This window comes from Miscanthus floridulus, chromosome 9 (assembly GCF_019320115.1).
Source record: "Miscanthus floridulus cultivar M001 chromosome 9, ASM1932011v1, whole genome shotgun sequence".
Classification (NCBI taxonomy): Eukaryota; Viridiplantae; Streptophyta; class Magnoliopsida; order Poales; family Poaceae; genus Miscanthus; species Miscanthus floridulus.
In genome coordinates this window covers 35932420-35938484 of record NC_089588.1, presented here as the reverse complement: position 1 = coordinate 35938484, position 6065 = coordinate 35932420, and the positions used below count along the sequence as shown (strand labels likewise).

The window sequence follows — 6065 nt, the reverse complement described above, 5'->3', positions numbered from 1 at the left end:
TATTTGAATGGATCAAGACGCTAATGTTCCCTGTTGGGTATGCAGCGAATCTAAAGAGGGGAGTGAACTTAGGCACTCTGCGAGTAAATGGGATGAAGAGTCATGACTACCACATATGGATTGAGTGGCTTCTTCCGATGATGGTTCGAGGCTATGTCCCGAAGCATGTCTAGCAAGTGCTGGCAGAGTTGAGCTACTTATTCCGCTAGCTTTGTGCCAAGGAGCTCTCTCGGACCATCATTGATGACTTGGAAAAAGCGGCACCCATGTTGCTTTGTAAGTAGGAGAAGATCTTTCCACCCGGCTTCTTCTTACCAATGCAGCATTTGATTGTGCACCTCCCGTATGAGGCACGGATGGGGGGGCCATGCAAAACCGTTGGTGCTATCCAATCGAGAGATGTCTAAAGACTCTTCGCAAAAAATGTAGAAATAAAGCCAAAATTGAGGCTTCCATTGCAGAGGCATACATTCTAGATGAGGTGTCGAACTTCACAGAGAAATACTACACTGAGAAACTTCCTAGCGTTTATAATCCACCCCCTCGTTAGAATGCTGGCGAAAATGAATCAAACCTTAGCCTTTTCTAAGGGCAACTCGGAAGCACAAGTGCATCGTCCACTAAGCAATTGAAAAATGAAGAGTGGCGTAGTATCATGCTATATGTGTTGACCAACCTTGTTGAGGTGCAGCCGTTCATTGGATAAGTTCTGAACAAACTTGTTTCATTTCACCGTATGGCCTTGTTTCTTTGTCCAACCCCCTTGTTTCTCGTTGGTATAGGGAATTTCTTCGTCAATCCTAGCATGGATCAAGGCAACCTACCCCGCAAGAAAATGATACCCTTCTTTCACAGGGTGTGGGACCAGGGAGCCCCGATTTCATTTGCTGGTTCAAACAGAAAGCCCAAACTAATGCGTCTATAAGTGACGAGCTGAGATAGGTTGCAAACGGCTATGCCATTAGGGTCAAGTCATTTACCGGTTATGACGTGAATGGACATCGTTTTCACACAGCAAGCTACGAGCAGAGTCGGTCCAATCGAAAAACCATAAACAACGGAGTTGTTACGCCCGGCACTGATGGACTCGACTATTATGGAAAAATTGAAGAAATCTATGAACTATCATTCTTTGGTTCTAAACCTCTTACTCCTATCATATTCAAATGCCACTGGCTTCATCCTAGAGTAATGAGACGGACCCCTAAGCTTGGGCTAGTCAAAATTCGACAGGATTCCGTCTATCCAGGAAAAGATGTCTACATTGTGGCTCAACAGGCCGTCCAGGTTTATTATACGTCATACGTGTGCAAAGACGCCGAGCATCTTAAGGGTTGGTCTATTGTGCACAAGGTATCGCCACATGGTAAACTACCTGTCCCAAACGATGAAGATTACAACTTCAACCCAAACACATATGATGGAGAGTTCTATCAAGAAGAGAGACTACAAGGGAGGTTTGACATAGACTTAACCAAAGAGATAGGAATGGAAGTAGACAATGAAAGGGATGATGATGAGGACGCTGGAGACGAGGTGTGAAATCTGAAGGACATACAAATGCTTGAGCGGATACGTTTAGGCAATGACAATGAAGACAACATTCCTCCTTCGGATAGTGTTGATGAGTTGGACAATGTTGATAGTGATGACGAGACCTATGATCCAGCTAATCTCAATCATGAAGATTATTTCTAATACATGTAATACTATGTTTTTTGTAATTATGTTTTGTTCATTTTTGCACCTATTTCTAATTACATCTTGTTTTTCTTTTTTGTTGTAGGTGATTGAACAAAGATGGCGGGCGACCGTCATAGGTCCGTGAACTTGATTTACCAAAGACCACGCCGGCTGCAGGAGGAGGCGGAGGGATCGGTCAGGAGGATGAGGAAGAGGACCACCAACCACAGGAGGGGGCCGTCTGCTCCCACACCATGTGAGGAGGAGCCGGAGGAGGAGGTGGCGCCCATGGATGAGTCGGATGATGAGCTGGTTCTCTAGATGGACGAGGAGGAGGGGCCGTGTGAGGAGGAGCCAGAGGAGGAGGAGGCGGCAAGCACGGGTTCCGCTTCCTCCGACTCCTCTTCAAGTGTCTACTTGCGAGGTCCTGCGAGCCTCCCATAGGCTCTGCTTCCTCACCAACGCCCAGTGATTCGCCCCGAAGGGCAAAAGTAAGTAACTTTATATGTTATCACCACCACTTCATATGATATGATGAAAAAAACTAATAATTTTTCTTAATCACTTGTGCAGGAACTGGGTGGTTGTGTCGGGTGGTAACGCACGGCTAGTCAACAGCATCCTGGGTCTTCTGTGTAGGCAACACTTCCCCGGCATTATCACGTACGCATCGAAGACGGAGCCGGCCTACTCGTTTGACCACTACGCCGTCGCCACCGATGTGGAGTACCCCAACAAGGCGGCGCGGGTGAAGACAGAGCTTTGGGTAAGTCTCCCTCGCACAACATTGCTCAATACGTCGCATTCATTGGACTTTTCTTGAAATAATGAATGGATACATCGCTTTTGTATGCAGACTTATTATAGATGTGAGGAGGGATTTGAGGGCAGGGCAGAGCAGGTGACTACCAAAGCCTGTAAAAAACTCGTCACCGACATGCATCATGAGACATGCATCCAGGCCATCGTAACCTACTATGGGTCGAAGCTTGGAGAGAGGAAAACCAAGAAAGACGCAAGAGAGATGCAGCTGACCCGAGAGCAGTACCTTGAGGTAAATGAAGAACATCAATATTGACTCGTTTTGAGATTAAGTTAAGGGTTGTTTAGTTCCACTCCAAAATGCCAAAATTTTCAAGATTTCCCGTCACATCGAATCTTTGGACGCATGCATGAAGCATTAAATATAAATAAAAAATAAAACTAATTACACAGTTTAGATGAAATCCACGAGATGAATCTTTTAAGCCTAATTAGACTATGATTGGATACTATTTGCCAAATAACAACGAAATGCTACAGTAGCATTTCGCCAAAAAATTCGGCATCCAAACGGTGCCTTGGTTTAATTTCATCTTCTTATATGTCTAATACTTGATGACGTGTAGATGATTCCCTGGTGGTGCCAAGCGTATCCCGAGTGCTGGGCGATGATGGTGGGGAGGTGGTTCACGGAGGAATACCTCAAGATGCACAGGGATGCCCAGGTTCGTCGTTTGCAGATGCAAGGTCCAACACACCATCAAGGCAGCCGCAGCCTCGCCGGATACAAACAAGCATGGGTACACGAATTCATTTATCTATTGTGACGCTCAGTTCTGCCTGATTTATAATCATCGTGCTGTCTTTCTCGCAGTCGGCGTCACATAGTGGTCAGGCTTGCTCGGACTTCCAGGCATGGTGTATGGCCCACAAGGGCAAGGAGACGTCCGACATCTCCTTCAACTTGGAGGACCCACCCGAGGCATACACGAACCCGAGCGTCCACTCCCGCATCAGTGAGTACACTGAGGTGGCAAGGTCGCTTCATGGGTCAGACCACGATCCGAGCACCCAGGACTTCGATGGAGAGGCCGTCATGAGGGCGGGGCAAGGCAAGAAGCATGGGCGGTTCTAGCTTGGTGACGGCGTCATCGACACAGCCTCTACTCCCTCTCTCTCCCAGATCCGAGCACGGAGCACGAGCGAGAGCCCGGCCATTCGCACATGGCCGACTACTGCACAGCACCGAGTCGACGCACTCGAGGTTATTCCTGTTTTACTCGTCATACATTGATCTTTACACACCTTAATTAGCTTTGCATTACTGAAACATTGGAGTGGAATATTGCAGGCTCGGCTGGAACAAGAAATGAGGCAACGTCAGGAGCTGGCGGCCTAGCTGGATGCCGAGCGGACCGAGCGGCAGGCCCAGGCGCAGAGGCTGACGGATATTATGGAGTTCCTACAAGGGCTTGGGCAACGTGTGGGCTTGTCTCTACCACCTGGGCTGTTGGTTCCACCTCCGCCTTCGCATCCTGCAGCTGCAGCTACTCCTGTGAGTATGAAAGTTTTTTTCTGTCGCTTGTGCTTTGCTTGTATGGCCTCTACCTTTCTAGATTAGCTATCTAAATAATCTTGTCTCACATGCAATCTTTACTCCTTTGTGCAGTCTCCATCTGACGGTGGTTCGAATAATCCACCTCATGCACCTCCGAATGATGCAACTGAGCCTTCACCACAGTCGCAGTGGTCGAGATAAGTGCACGTTGTATTTTTTTATTTGTTGTTCACTTGGTGATGGACTTTGATATACTTGTGATGCACTTGTGGACTTTGATGGACTTGTTGATTTATTTGGATGGACTTGAGCACTTATTATTATATATGTGATATATATTGTGATGGATGTGATATGTGCGGATGGATGTGTGGATGGATGAGATATATATGTGATGGATGTGATATATATGTGATGGATGATATATATATGTGATGGATGAGATATATGATTGTATGAATTTATTTGTCATGATGGAATGTAAAAAAAAATTAAAAATGGCCGTTTTGGGTCACTTTGCCGAGTGTTGCACTCGGCAAAGGACCCTTTTGCCGAGAGCCATGGTCACAGCACTCGGTAAAGCTGGGAAAATGGGCTGATGGAAAACCATTTTTCCAGCTTTGCCGAGTGCCATGACCATAGCACTCGGCAAAGAATTTAAAAAAAAATTCCAACTTTGCCGAGTGTCGACCAGAGGACATTCGGCAAAGAATTTAAAAAAAATCAAACTTTGCCGAGTGCCGACAAGAGGGCGCTCGGCAAAGATTTTTTTTTTAAAAAAAATCCAAACTTTGCCGAGTGCCGGCCAGAGGGCACTCGGCAAAGATTTTTTTTAAAAAAATTCAAACTTTACCGAGTGCCGGCCAGAGGGCACTCGGCAAAGAATTTTAAAAAAAATTCAAACTTTGCCGAGTTCCGGCCCAGAGGGCACTCGGCAAAGAATTTTTTTTTAAAAAAAATCAAACTTTGCCGAGTGCCGGAAAGAGGGCACTCGGCAAAGAATTATTATTTTTTAAACTTTGCCGAGTGCCGGCCAGTGGGCACTCGGCAAAGAAATTTAAAAAAAAAATAAAAAAAATCTTTGCCGAGTGCCTACAGGGTTGACACTTGGCAAAGAATTAAAAAAAATAAAAAAATCTTTGCTGAGTGCCTATAGGTTGGCACTCGGCAAAGCCACCGTCAACGGGGCCGGCGCCGTGACGGCCGCTTTTCTTTGCCGAGTGCCCGATAAAAGACACTCGGCAAAGAGGGCTTTGCCGATCAATTTTTTGCCGTGTGTTCTTTGCCGAGTGCCGCACTCGGCAAAGAACCTGAGTCAAGTAGTGTATGGGCCATGCAAACACCTTGAGCAATGAATCATTAACACGCAAAGCCGGAGCTGGCGCAGCAGAGCACGCCCACCATGCTAGTATGACTCAAAGGCAGATGCTCACCCTATTAATATGTTTCGCCCATCTAAGTAAAATTGTTATTGCAGTAGTGAATGAGAACAACACCGGCTTCATATATGGATCTAGAAGGAAATTGAGGATAGGGGCGATATGGAGGGGTCTGGTACCAGGTGAATCTAGTATCCATGGTTTGAGGGAGCACAAAATAAGTCAATGAGGTGCTGCAAAGGGACGGTGGCAATTGCAGAGGAGATGACAAGAGATGGGATGGAATGGAATGGTTTTGTGAACTTTAGCCAATTAGCTCAAAAATCTATCAGAGGCCAACAAGTCGATGCATGGAAATGTCTATATTTGCATCTAAATTTGGCTATTCCTATCTACTCTAGGAAAACCAGCTTGGCTGGTTTTGCAAAATTTTCAAATAGCAAATTGGACTTGCCATCGCAATTTTTTCATTGAGTCGTCGTAATGCATATATAGAACATCAATTTTAGAGTCTGGATGAAAGAATTACGGCTTCGGTAAGTTTCACGCATGTAGAAACCAGTCATGCCATTTCAAAAACCCGCTATGCTTGTTTTGATAGCCTAAAACTGAGTTGTAGTTGTGTTTTCTCATGGATTTGCTTGTAAGAGTTTCAATTCCTGACGAGATAAGTTCATCCCACC

The 6065-nt window shown here is 45.8% G+C and overlaps 1 long non-coding RNA gene across 1 annotated transcript; it reads left to right on the top strand.

Annotated features, from left to right (window-relative positions):
• The first annotated feature begins 2629 nt into the window (after positions 1-2629).
• Positions 2630-3983, top strand: LOC136481732 (uncharacterized). Its single transcript, XR_010764831.1, has 4 exons — positions 2630-2737; positions 3072-3245; positions 3320-3709; positions 3797-3983. It is a non-coding gene; the product is annotated as an uncharacterized lncRNA (long non-coding RNA).
• The last annotated feature ends 2082 nt before the right edge of the window (positions 3984-6065 follow it).